This window comes from Sturnira hondurensis, unplaced genomic scaffold, assembly GCF_014824575.4.
Source record: "Sturnira hondurensis isolate 20B ecotype Veracruz unplaced genomic scaffold, ASM1482457v3 Scaffold0003693, whole genome shotgun sequence".
Taxonomy (NCBI): Eukaryota; Metazoa; Chordata; class Mammalia; order Chiroptera; family Phyllostomidae; genus Sturnira; species Sturnira hondurensis.
Genome location: NW_028076324.1, coordinates 2,627,518 through 2,641,901, shown reverse-complemented (window position 1 = coordinate 2,641,901; position 14,384 = coordinate 2,627,518). Strand labels below are relative to the sequence as shown.

The 14,384-nt window shown below is 35.9% G+C and overlaps 1 non-coding gene across 1 annotated transcript; it reads left to right on the top strand.

Moving 5' to 3' along the window:
* The first annotated feature begins 2,996 nt into the window (after nucleotides 1–2,996).
* Nucleotides 2,997–3,124, top strand: LOC118984669 (U4atac minor spliceosomal RNA). The gene has a single exon (XR_005065965.1). It is a non-coding gene; the product is annotated as a U4atac minor spliceosomal RNA (small nuclear RNA).
* Nucleotides 3,125–14,384: the final 11,260 nt, after the last annotated feature.

Genomic DNA, 14,384 nt, shown 5'->3' with positions numbered 1-14,384 from the left:
TGTCAATGGAGAACGAGGCCCAGTAGCAGCTCACCACCCTCCACATGTTTATGTCTTCCCCCCAGGCTCCTGGGAGCACAATTTGAAAATTGTGATATTGCATGAAGTCAACATGGAAGATGCGGACATCACTGCAGACAAAGGACACGGCTGGAAGGAGAGAGAAATTATATAACCAGAAGCATCATTCTGATCATGAATGAGAACAATCAGATATTATGTGAATAGGATTAATAGATGCCATATTCATAGATTCATGAATATGCTTATAAAGAATGATTACTGGAAGGGATTCACTTCCATATCTTCCTGTACCAGGGGCCTAGTAATGTCAGCATCTGTGTTGAGGAATGTACGCTAGGTAACCACAATGCGAGGCCTGGGAAGAGAGCCACCGGGATGAAACGTTGTGTAAGTCATAGTGATGTTGTTTTCTGTTTTCCTCATTTGCAACAGGTCAGACTGCGCTGATAGCAGCTGCAGAAACCATTGGGGACTTTATTCATAAAATCAAAGGCAGAGTGCCAGATGGCAGCAAACCAGAAGAACTGAACATGGAGAAGATTACAAAATGCTGGTGAAATAAGAAACAAGTCTCCTGGGGAGTAAACATCCCCGTGTTTTCGTTAAAATGTAGAAATCGATGTTTTTATGTGTAAAATCCCAATCAGTGTGAAATAAAAGCAGTAAGTGTTTGTTAACTGCAAAGTTTACCTGTGGAGGAAAATAATTTTCTTAGTAGAAAGTTTGATGGGCTGTTCAGGTTGGTCTGTCATTTTTCTTGTCTCTCTTCATAATCTCTATGTAATCCAGAAACAACCAGTAAGAGAAGAGACTGCTTCTTTAATCACTTCCTGTACATTTGACAACTACTACCCCAGTCTCATTGGCTATTCTACTTATAAGGAGGCCACTTTTTCAGAGACAGCGTAATTATTTGGGTACACTTACTTCCCTAGCTATATATCATGCCTTTCAAAACTAAGTGCTTCCAACCTCCCTTAACAGTGTCTTAACATCTCACTTGAGCAATATATTTAACTGTTAAATGTTGCTTAATTTCTTAGCTGCTATATTCAAGCCACTGATGATAATGTACATCCAAAATTTGAAATACAATCCCAAACAAAATGTATCAACATTGAGGATTAAAAAAACCCCAGTCTTTGTGGTGGATCAGAATTAATGGAGCCTACTTAATTTCACTCACACCTTAGTATTTTGTAGTTTACTGTGAATTTTCTATTTATGAGACTGTGCTGGGTGAAATGCCCTTAGGAATAAAAGTGAACTTGTGAAAATATTATTTGTCTGTGTGTTTAGTTGGAAACAAATACGCCATTAAGAAAATAACATAAACTAGAACTATGTTATAATTCTGGTGATTTAATGAGTTACTAAAATTCATATACCTAAATACTAGCATTTTTCATTGAGTTCCAAAAAAATTCTAATTTTTAAAAGTATGACTGCTGGTGTAGATAAAAATAATCTAGACTGACATTATGAATGTCACATTTTATTTATTGGTTCAAGATATTTTTATTAACAAAAATTGGGCCTTTACAATGAATAATTAAACCCTGAGTATTGATTTAAATACAAGACTAATCAGAAAGAATATTGTAGTTCAAGGGTCACACATGGAGTATACACATTAAGATTTTGTTTTGCATAGTGTGCTGTTAAAGAAATATCTGGCATCTTTCCAGTAAACTTGATGCATTAAGAAGAACCAATCTGATAGTTAAAGACTCTTAACTAATACATTTTGAGGGATTTAGCTTATCTGCTTTGGCTCTCTATTGATCAAATAAACCATTTGATTACAAACATGTACTTTACTGTGTACTGGGTGATATTTAAGGTTAGTACCTCTAGGTCCTATGTTTAACTAAGAATGAAAATTACACCCATTCTCATGCTTGGCTCTTAGGTTTTATTTTATAACTTTAAATTAGAAAAACATCTTGGGGCTTATCATTTTAGAGTTTGGTATATATGTTTAAAATAATTATAGGAAACGATAGGGCACTTAGGAAGCAGTAACAAGGTGGGTGGGCTCCATGTCATTTCTAATACGTGCAAGGTGAAGTGGGATGGACGTAATTATGAAACAAAATTTCAGTGCAAACACACATTCAGCAAACTTGGAATGTTGCAGAAATGGGAGATTTCTAAAATGAAACAGAATCACCCATTACAAATCAGTGATTCTGTTAATCTTAGTATCAACATATGTATCAGAACCAAAGGAAATAGGGTAATATGTGCCTTATCTGGAACTCATTAAACTGTGGCAGTAAAACAATGCACATCTGCATAAGTGATTAGTCTTGCTTTAATTTTCCTTTAAAGGCTGTGTATGGGGAGGAAGTGTTTAAAAAACCCACTACTCACTTTTTAATCCTTCTTAATTGAGGAAGAAGGCAGTAGAGATTCATTCTTACCATTGAATAGTCTGTTCCAAACTTGAAAGGAAAAATGTCAAAGTCTGTTGAGGAACATTTGTGACAGACACGTCTATAAAAAAGCCAAGGCACATAGTCTCTATAACTAGGCAGACAACATTTACATACATAAAGGGTTCAATATATATGAAGGAAATAAACATACATATTTGTCTGATACAAAATGCTAAACACATTTAAAAACCAATAAATTTCAATTGCTTCCAATAAAATATCTCTAGCAGGACACACAAGAAGCTGATACATTGGTAGTGGTCAAGGGGCAACCTAGCTGGTTGAAGGGTGGGGTTAGGAGAAAGACACTTTCTGTGTATACTTTTGTACCCCTTAGACTTTGGACACTGAGAATGTATTACAAAGCTATTCCCAATCTAACAGAAGAAAATAAAATCAATGATTAAGTACATGATTAGTTTCCAAAATAGTGATTCAAATGGACACCATCAAACATGGAGTTTTTTGTTGAGCCTTAGAGAAGAAAGGTTCTAATATTCATCTGCACTGAATATCAAAAAGTGAGTAATAACCACCCTTTTCTCTGGGTTGTACTGCTGTGCAATGAGCATGTAGTGTGAGTGCAGGACTGTTAACACCTAAATAACACACTCACATCAACTAGAGCTCTGCTTTGCCTTGGTGCAATTTTTGGAAAAAAGAAAAAAAAGACGAATAATATTTGGCTATACTGAGAGGAAGGGGCAACCGGCATGAAGCAAAGGTCCTAGGGGAAAATGTAAGACATTTGTGATGGATCAGTTTGATTTTCAATAGTTTGGGAGGTATGGTTGGAGAGATTAAGATACAGATTATGAAGGTCCTTGAATGCCAGGATGAAGAGTTAAGATTTAATAATACAAGCAATGAGAAGCTTTGGAATCTTTTGAACAGGGGATATTAGCCTCCTTATAACGTTCAGTGTGACTTGAGATGGGAGACATTGGAGTCTAACACAACATTCCGGGCAAGGAGTGTGGGGTGTAGGTGGTGGGGTTGATTTGGGGAGGTTGCAGGAACGAGGCTGAGAAACCGTCTCAGCAGCTGGGCTGTGAGGTGAACCCGTGTGCAGGAGGGTCCTCAAAGAGAGTGGCCTCATCAGCATCCGACTCGTAAGGGTCAAAAATAGTGAAGGCTGAGAAAAATGTTATTTGGATGTATTGATTTGTATATAAGTAATAGTTGAAATAGTACAGTAATTGTTGAGATGGTAAAACCAAATATTTTTATTAGGCTTCTTCACATGTTTTGAAATGCTAGTTTTCTTGCTAAATATTGGTGGTTTCATCTCTCTCTCTCCCTCTCCTTCCCCCCAACCCACCCTTTCACTCACCTTCTCTGTCCAATGGTTTTGCCTCTTCCACCTTGCTTCTGGCATTTCAAAAACCATAAAGTTTTGGATGAGCGTATATTTTCATGAGAGTGGAGGGTGGAAACCAGATATTCAAGAATTATGGTGGAAGAGGTAAGGGGAAAAAGCACTAATTAAAATAAAATAATCCAATGTCATTAGTATTTTTTGAATGTTTACTATGTCCCAGAAACTGTATTAGGCCTTGAGCTTGTAGCCTGGAACAAGACAACTTAATCTCTGTTGTTATGGAGTTTATAGCTCTTTTGAGAAGATAGACATGAAACAAGTAGTTAATGATGTGCGAATTATGTGCACTAGAAGAAGAATGAGTGCTTGGGAAGTTTATAGCAAGGAAAAGAAGGACAGAAATGGAAAAATGGCCAGAGGAATGTGGTAGGGAGACATGAAGTAATTTTTTTCCCCAACTGGATACATGTGTCATGTAAGACATTAAAAGGAGTCCAGGGTGAGAACAAGAACAGATAAGAGATACTGTGAAGTGTATGGGGAGGCAAGAAGAGGAGGGATTAGGCACAGGAGGAGAGGTTTACCTGTGGAAGGGAAGGACATTAATTGTGGGAGGCAACAAGAAAGAAGAGGAAGCTATAGTGTCAAAAGAATGTTTTTTTAGTTTGGGAGAAGGAAAGCTGGCAGTATTTACGATTTAGGGTAAAGTTGAGGTTTCAGGATTATGGGGTTGGAAAACCATTGGGAGAGTGTGTCGAGACTAATTGGCTTCGTTCCACTTCAAGGTTACAGGTTGCACTATTAACCCCATGTCAGCCCTTTGCAAGGCACTGTCGCAGAGGCATGGCCTGGCTCCACAGAGCCCGGGGTGGTGAAACAGTGTGATGTACGCAAAACTATCAGCCTATGTGAAAGCCCTCACAAAGCATGCCCTAAGTGGAAACCTTCAAAATCAATAGGATTGTATACAAGGCCTTTGATCGGATACTTCTTTTTCATATTATATGAAGATAGGACATGTCACTTACTTACGTGTATGTAAAGTTCTCAAATAGTAGAGTCCTTGAGTGGCCAACACAAAGCACAGTAATTTAAACAGGATGGGTTGAGTCAATCAAGAATTTTCTGCTGGGTTGGGAATCTTTAAGTTTTAGGGGGTGACAGAATCATGAGATTACAGAGGCCACAGACCTTCTGATGAAAGAGTATAGCTCAGAGTTCATTAAGGGGCTTCTGTCTGAGGCATTTCGGAAGAAGACGCAGTCATTTGGAGGCATGATTCAGGGGACTGAGTCCACAGGTCATGATTCTTATTTCCAGTTTCAGATAACAGCTACTGGAAAATGGGAAAAACCCTTTGTGACTGATGTTCCCAGTCATGGACAAGACGGATGAATCTGGAAGGGCCTCATAGTGTCTGCTCTGAGGCGGCTGGGTTAGGAAAGGGGCCCAGAGGCCAGATTGCCCCACTGTCTGCTGCCTTTTGGCGCATCCCTCCCAGTCCAGAAGCCCCCTCCTGACCAGGACAGCCTCCTGTCCCTTTATTTTTAGCCAAGGAAGAAAACCTGCCTCTTAACAGGCCTGGGAGGATGGATGGTACAGTCCAAAGATGTGCGGATGCTAATCAGGATATCTATTAGCATATGTAACACATTTAATAGTTTTGGGGGTGTAATCCAGATTTGAGTATCCAGAAAAAGGCTAACTTCTGGCTAGAAACTAGACAGTACAAATCAAGCAGTCCACTGGAAACACAGTGCTGAGAGGGCCACTGTAATTCACGGATGGGTGTTTTAGTGAAGAATAAAGACATACTACGTTGTCATACACTCCCTGCAAACACATCTCTTTGCCATCTAGCTGTGAATGCATTCCCATTTTATGAAACCATGCTGCCTATCATTTTGGATCATGTGATAAATTGCAGCTAAGTATAAAGACTTATTGCAATTTAGGAATTGGTATAATTCTGTTATTGCCATATTTTATAGGGCATCAGAAGTCAGTCTGTCCTCGTTATTTTTTTTCTTTTAAATTGAATCTGTCTATCAGATAACCTAAGCCTTTAAAGCCATATATCCTATTTTAATTAAAAAAATTCTGGTTGTGATCATTGTATAGAATTAAAATCCCATGTAAAATATGGGAAGAGGGAAGGTAAGAGGAGGTCATATAGTGTTACCTGATAAAAGGAGACAGTAATATTTAAAATGAGGTAAGTGTTGCACCGATTTATGACGTATTTTATCTTCAGGAGAAACCATAGTTTATCGTCGTGTCGTTCAGCTTGAATCATCAGCTGTATATCTTAGACTTTTTGAATGTAACTCTTGAGAGGGAATGACTTTCAGGGATGGGAGCTATGAGGCAGATCAAAAGCTTAAAGCAATTTTGCTCCGCTAGTTAAAAATATTTTATTGGAACATATTTTGTTGTCACACATGCATAAATACATATAATTAAAAAGGGGGGGTCCCAGAGTTGCTGGGTGTTGTTAATAGAGAGACAAGTACAAATAAAATATTCTTATAACGTCTATAATCTCAAATTATTTGCTTTTCCTGTTTTTCTTTTTTTTAACATCTAGTCTTGCGTAGTCATTCTCATCCACAGGCAATTCCTATTATAGAATGTAGAAATAAATTCATGATTCTAGATTCACAGACTAAATTTAACATTGAATTTAAGGAACATAAATCCTTACAAAATAATAGTGAACACTGACTAGAGTGTCTTAGGAAGTTGATTAAAGTTCCACACCCTACGTGAGTCAATATGCTTAATCTGTAGTATTTGGTTTTGTTTTTTAATTACTTTTTGTCATGTTTATATTTCTCTGTTGCTTTCAACTAGCAACACTGTAAATAGTTATGAAACAAAGCTTGCTAACTATCAATACTTTGGTAATAATGTGTTCATTTTACTTCAGTCAATTTTTTTAACCTTAGTTTCAGATTTCCTCTTGATTTCACATTTTTCTCTCTTAAATACTTTAAGAAACAAAGGAGAATATATTTTTCTTTAATCAATGGGAAAAATTTTATAATTTTTAACATTTTCTTTTTCAGGAGTCAATATTAGATTAGAATTAAATAATAGAAAGAAGCTACTAAAGTCATCAGCGTTAGTAGAAATAGGGTTGAACTAGTAATGCCACAGTCCAGGAGACGGGAAAGAATGTCATTTCTTTTGAACAGCTTTGTGGAAATGAATCCCAGAGGGTTGAAATTACTTGATTCAAACATATTCAGCAGAAAAGACAGGAGAGAACAAGAGGAGATATTCCACTGTGTTCTTCACTTGTAAAATCGATTGTTTTTTCGTTTTTAAGACTACATTAATAAAGACATCAGAGGTTAGTTGGCTCTTCCGTGTCCCCTTTACCAACCTCCTCCCTGAGAATAAATGCCTAGAATGTGCTCGGGCACACATCTTCTTTGGTAACCTCCGCGGAGCTAAGGATTCGAGGTTTTAGAACGGGAGAAGGAATTAGGGCTCAGAAATTCAATGTACTGAGCTCTTTCTCCAAAAAGCATGGGCATCTCGTAAAATATAGATTTCACACTTCGGTGTTCTCACCTCTGCAAAATGAAAGAATAAAACAGGGGTTCTTAAAAGAGTTAAAAAATGGTGAAGCAAAAAAGAAAAAAAAGAAATAGAAGCAGTCTGGTATTTTAAGTTGATGTGACAATTTATGCACGGAAGTTGGAGACAAAATTCTTAGCATTATTTAGAGAACAGCAGCTTGAAGTTCTGATGTCTTGTGTATCTTACCCCGACTTTATTAGAGTGTTTACAAAAGGACTCACATCACAACTCACTCCCTTTCTTAAAGCAGTAACTATAAAGCAGCAAACGTGTGACAGATGTGTGTCTGTGTGTCCTTTCTGCCTTGTTTATGCTTTGTAGAAAGTTTCTTTTTTTTAAAGAAAATCATTAGTGGAGGATCATTTCCCATTAACATGCATTCTTTTGTTTGATTCTTTTTATTAAGCTTGCTGAAAAACTGTATTTTCATTAGGCCTGTCAGAGGAACTATTGACTAAGCTTCTGTATTTAATTTAGGTCACTGTAAGCTAAATTCAAGTTTACTATAGCTTATGGTAATAAAATACCTTTCAACATTTTCACCGTATTTTATACTTTGCTCTTTCAAAGAATCTTTTTTCAGTCTCTTTGCCTTAAAAAAATATTTTTGGTACTTCGGCAAAGTGAATAAATATATGATTGAATAGAGTTTTTAAAAACTAAAAGATATCCTATAAAAACTTAAAAAAATGGGTCCCAGAATTTCTTACATTTAAACAGGGAATTATTATAACATGTATATATCCAACATACACACCAAGTAAAAACAATGCATGAAGGGAGAATAAGTAGGAAAATAAATAATGAATACTAGACTTTGTATGCAAAAAAATACAAATCTATTTATTCAGGATATTTTGTAAACATTTGTTATGTGGCAGATGTTGCATTAAATATTTAAATTTTACAACCTGAACTGCACTATGAGCTATTTTGATTTCTTCTCTTTCAGAAAGAGATTGAATGCACTACATAGGTAAAATAACACTAACTCAGATTCCACTCATCCAGTGAGTGGTTTAAGTGAAATTAATTAGTTTTATTAATTTACACTACTGGCGAAATCAGTAATAATTCAGAGCAAACTAAGCTCAAATAGTTAAAATATTTTAAAAAACTTTTTTCACCCCCTCATTTTGTGAGTGCTTGAATCCCTAGTGCAGATAAAGGGAAGAAATTTTAAAATGAGGGGTTTCTACAGTCGGAACATAGCACATGTTCATTTCCCATAACAGATTTCCTGTTAATTATATTGATTATATGTTAAATTTTAATGGCATAAAATGTCTCATTATCATATAATTATAACACTGTATCATTATAAGGTTTCATCATCTATCGATATTTTAACCTAGTTAGATTGATTAATTCTTTTATTGTAAATTAAAAAAATGTGATACAGCTTTGACTTTAGACAAGTCAAAGCTGGTGTTTTTGCTCTGCCTCCTTCACCAGCCCCATCTCCCCCTGTCGATTTCTGCATTTTCCATTTTCTAAGAAAGACGTTTTTATTATTGCGATTTCATTTATAAGGCTTTTGCTTTTCAGATATATTTTAAGGTTTTCTTTTAGTAAATCCTTCTTGGATATTAAATAAAGTTTCAGTTCATATTCTGCTTTTGGAGCTGCTGGATGGTTTGAAGGGAGTTTCTTCTAAAATTTCCTGACCAGTTTATTAAGTACTTTCCAGTTAACCAGCCCTCTAGACTTTTTTTTTTAATTCTTGTTCAAGTACAGCTTTCTGTCTTATATTCCCAACCCTGCCTGTCCCCCACCCCTAGACTTTTGATAATACTTTCGTGCAATGGAATAACATTTCCTGGATGAGCTGATTCATAATAAATAATCAAATGAACATTTCAAATAGGGAAATTTCTTTATATAAATAATAAGATGGTTATAATGATTTTAATGATCACATCAATGTTTTTCATTACTACTTTATAATCATTTTATGAAGTATTTTTCTTAAAAATATCAGATGCAATTGAAACATAGTTTAGTTGTAGCACATGCACTGTTACTATAATTACTCTGGTAGACTTATTTCTGAGGGTCTTCATAATTGAAGGAAACAAATTCCATCAACTAAAGTGATTTCTCATTTTCTCCTGATAGATGCTTTGTGATTAGTCAAAAGAATAGTATCACAATAATAATATTCTGAAACTGAACCAAAATGGTGAATCTTCAAGGAGTGTTTTTAAGCCCATCTAATTCTGGGGAACATCCTACAATACTTCTTCAGTTTAATAGTTTTAAAGTTTGTAGTCATTATATTCTAAAAATAAACAAAAAACAATGCAATACTGCCATCTTTTTATGTAGCTATCATCCATATCTATCCATTCATTCCTTCATTCATCCATCACCTACCTTGCTATCTATCAATCAATCATTTGCTACTAAAAAAAAAACTATTCAAGTCTTCCAAATGTCCTCAGACCTGACTTTATTTGCATTCCACTTCAGAAGTGCTACATTTGAGAGAAATGTCGCTATGTCCCTATACTTTAAAATCTATAAAAAAGTAAAAATACTTCTATTTTAAATCATATTTCATATAAAATATTTGCAATAACGAGGTATGGTTTCAACTAAATTATTGTTAGGCTTATAGTTAGGGCCTGATGTCAAGGTAAAACTTCAAATTTAAATGATTCAAAGGGAAACTAACCAACTGATTATTATAGAACTTACTATCTTTTCCCAGAAGCCAAAGCCACATACTAACTGTATTATTTTATTACCATGTATATTATTCTGATCCTTCAACATAGATGCTTTACAAACAATGGCATCTTATGAATGAAAATAATTCGTTGGTAGAAGATAAAAGGCAGTGTCCACTTTGTCTAATAGTTGAAAACTGTTGTAAAAATGTCTTCTCCTTTTGAATTTTGATCATGTGCCTATTTAGTGCTGTAAAAAGACTAAGCCTTTCTGCCTGTTACATCGCTACAGTTCCGTCCGAAGACAGGACTGTGAAAATCTGCAATAGCCTTCGATGTGACTTGATGAATAGCAAGAGAGCTTAGTGGAAATGTTGAACTCCTTCATGATTAAAAAGCAAACCTTTAATGTAGTTTTTGTTTACCATGTCATAAGTGCAGCGTTGGAAGTTACTGCCAAAGAGTCATTGGAACAGGCATCAGTAAGGCAATGTCAGCCAGCCAATGCTTTGAAAATGATTCAGTTCCTCTAGCCCTTATGACTAAAATAATATCCAGTGGCTCCAGCCCCAAGCCTGGTTAATGCATCTGTCCAGAACACATAATTACTCGGTCATAACATTCCCCCGGCCACCAGCCAACAAACCAATCAGCATTTCTTCCTAACTCACTAGAATTTTTGCTGTGTCAAACTGTTTGATCTCTAGGTAGTAAAAATGCAAAAAATGGAAGGACACTGCACTGGAAGGTTTTAATTTGGAATAGTTTCTCATGGAAATTAAATTTGAAGAGAAACATGTTTTTGTTGTCATGACTGAAGTTGAAATTTTAATTTGGTATCCCTTTGCATAGTGTGTAGTTTATTTTTTTTATTACAAGCTAACATTTGCAGTCATTTCAGTGAGGAAATATTCTAACAACAAGGTAGTGGTGCATATCTCTCCAGTTACTATTAAAAATGATTTTGTTTTCCCAATGCAAACAAAGAGCGTGTTGAAATTATTTTGGTTAACATAAATGTTGTATTGCATACACTTATGTACATGTGTGTATGTAGAATTACTCACACCATCTTCAAAGAGCAATTGCAAAAGCATGTATGTATTCATATATATGTGTGTGTGTATTGTCAAAGTTTTTATGAAAGCTCATTACATTGGAGGGATTGTTCATGAAATCCTTGAAATGATTCTAGATTAATTTACAGTATTTCTCATATTTGCACAGACTCATCTAATGCGGTTTTAACATGGATTTCAAAAGTCATTTTTGTGTGATGAAAATTCACTAAGTACGTGAAATCTGAGCTTAGTTCTGAAGAATAAATAGATTTAAGCCACCAAAGACGTGAGGAAGGACACTCCAGTTGGAAGGGAACACATGGGGGAGGAAATGTCAGTGTGAACGAAAATGGCACAGTCTAGAAACTGTGAGAGAGTTGGTCTTTCCGGTGTGCCAAGGACACGTACGAGAGTAAGACAGGAGAGGATCATAATGGCGCCAATGAGCCACGCTGTGGAATGACCTTCCTATGCAAAATAGATGCATAGATAGTAGGGCTGATAAGTTGAAGAAATGGGAATACTTTAACTTTATAAATGGATGAAAATATATTCTCAGTGATTTATCTCCTTTCCACCATTTTCTGTACCAGGTTTAGAGGGCAATATGTTCAGTGGATCATATTCCTGGCTTCATGATCATTCTGAACAGAAAGGAGGGTAGAACTTCTTTGTTTCCACAAGCAGTTGGCAAAATTACTGTAGCATCACTTCATTATCTCAGGCGCACACTGACCCTTGAGGGAACATAGCCTGGAAGATAAAAGACAGTGTCATGAAACAAATGTTGCCTTCCGAATAGTCGGTTACAGAGCATTCTGGAGGAGGAGGAAAGAATTATGCATGTACATGATATCAAACACCTGCATACAAGCACATAATGCCCTCTGCCTAGTTTCTCTTTTACTCTACCATGCCATCATGCACACTTGTGTGTGGACATTCACACTTACAGTTGTGAATATCCTGGTCTTCAAGTCTCATTTCATTTCCTAGGTGCTGTTCGCACTGTTGTTTGGAGGTCAAAACTTTGAGTTATTTACCAAGATACTGTAATAAATAACAAACATGAACCACATCTAAGAAATTTCAGTGAAGAGAGTGTGTGGAGTGCCGAAGCTGCTGCTACAATATCAAATCTGTATTTCTATGTCCAACTACATCCTTACAAGTCAATCTCGTCTGTAAAAAACTCTCGTTTAAAGGACGAGTGTAACTCCTAAAGTGATAAATACATGTAAGAAATTACTTTATCTTAAGTAAGAAGATAGTGTTCCTGAGGTACTATTATCTCTGCTATTAACAAACTATTTGGTGATTTGAGTGGATATATACATAGAAATTTCTCTTCTGAGGTAATGGAATTCATGCTCTAAGGCAGTACTGTTCAATAAACATGGAATAAGAGCAATATATGTCATTTTGAAATTTGTAGTGGTTAAATAGCCACATTAGAACAAATAAAAAGAAACAGATGAAATTCACTTCAATGTTTTGCTTAACCTATTATACCCATAGTATTATTGCAACATTTAAACAATTAAAATATTAATCGATTAATATTTAGAAAATGAAATTCTCTAAATCCAGTGTGTATTTGATATTTGCAACATGTCTCAGTTTAGACTAGCTGTATCTCATGCGTCCAATAGCCACATTGGCTAGTGGCTACCATAGTAGAGAGCAGAGCGCTATAGCGAGAGAGCTGAACTCATGACTAGGGTATGTTCGCTGGGAGGCATGTTGGAAACTGCTGTCCACTTCAGTGCTCAGTCCTGCAGAGCAATACACAGTGATGTTCCCCACAGGTGACTTTTATCAGATACTTAACTCATTTAGATTTCTCTACAGACTCACCATGTCTCATAGTCTTTATTTCTTCTCGAATTTCTGAGTTTCCCTTAGTGGTAACTTTTATTCTAAAGGCAAGTCTGTTGGAGATGAATTTTCTGTTTTGTTTGTCTGAAAAAAAAGTCTTAATTTCGTATTTATTTTGGAGGATATTTTTTGCTATGCATATAATTTAAATCTAAATTGTTATTGTATCTAAATACTTTAAATATAGTATGTTTTGGTTTTGTTTTTATTAGTGTTGTTTTTATTGAAGAGTTAGTTGTGAGTCATCAGGCTAGTTGTTGATTTTTTAAGGTAATCTGGTCTTTTTCTTTTAATTGCTTTTAAGATTTCTCTTTGGGGGTTGATTTTCTGCATGATTTTCAGCATCAGTTTTACCAAGATGTGAATAGGATATTAATTTTTAAATTTTTTCTACTTGTGCTTTCTATGGCTTCTTGAATATGTGGCTTGATTCATTCCATTTGTTTGGAAACATTCTCAGCCATTTTCTCTTTAAATACAACTGGCACTCCGTCTCTTGCTGTGCTTCTGGGATTTCTGTTACAATTACCTTAGGCTTTTAAACTATATCCTTTTATAATTCTTATCTTTTCTGCATTTTTCACTTTTCAGTCTCTCCATGCCTCATTCTGAAAATTTTCTTTCGATCTACATCTCAGTTTACTAATTCTCTTTTTAAATCACCTTTAATTTACTGTAAAACCCAGTAGTTGAAATTTTAACTTTGGTAATTGTTTGTAGTTGTTCTGGAATTTCTATTTCAAAAATTCATTTTAGTTTTCTGCTAAAATTTGAAGCCTTATCTTTTGTGTCTTTGAACGGAATAAGCTTACCTCCAAATTTAGAGTTCCGTGGGCCTGCTTTTGTTGTTTGTTTGTTTATTTTTGCTGTTTTTCAGTAGTGTTGCTTTTCTGTGCCTGTGTCTCTCCCCTCTGCTTCACCTCCCTCCCCCATGCAGTGTGCTCAGAGAGATTACCCTGAAAATATCTGGAAAAGAGGACAATGCTAAAGTTTCTGGAGAGGACTTCCTTTTCCCTCCACCAGACATCTGAGAACACTGGCAAGTTGGGGATCGTCTTCATCCAATTTCGTATATTGAGGAGATTGTAAACTGAGCTCTGGTTCTGGCAAGTGCTCTACATTATTACACTGCCCACTAATCCTCCTAGTCAACCCTTATCACCTGAGTGTGCGTTTCCTCACAGTCCCCACTAAGAGTAAGGAGATTCAACTGGGATTCAGCCCCCTTTGGCAGGCTCTGGACTGTTTTTATTCTCTCTGTTAAAAGCCCTATTTATTTTCTTGACCTTCCTCTTGCACATGCAGGAAAAAGAAGGGTGAAAAGTGGTCACAGAGCTTGGCTCACTTTTCTGGTTTTCTTTTTTCCCCCTCAAGATCCTGAATCAGTAGCTCTTCACTA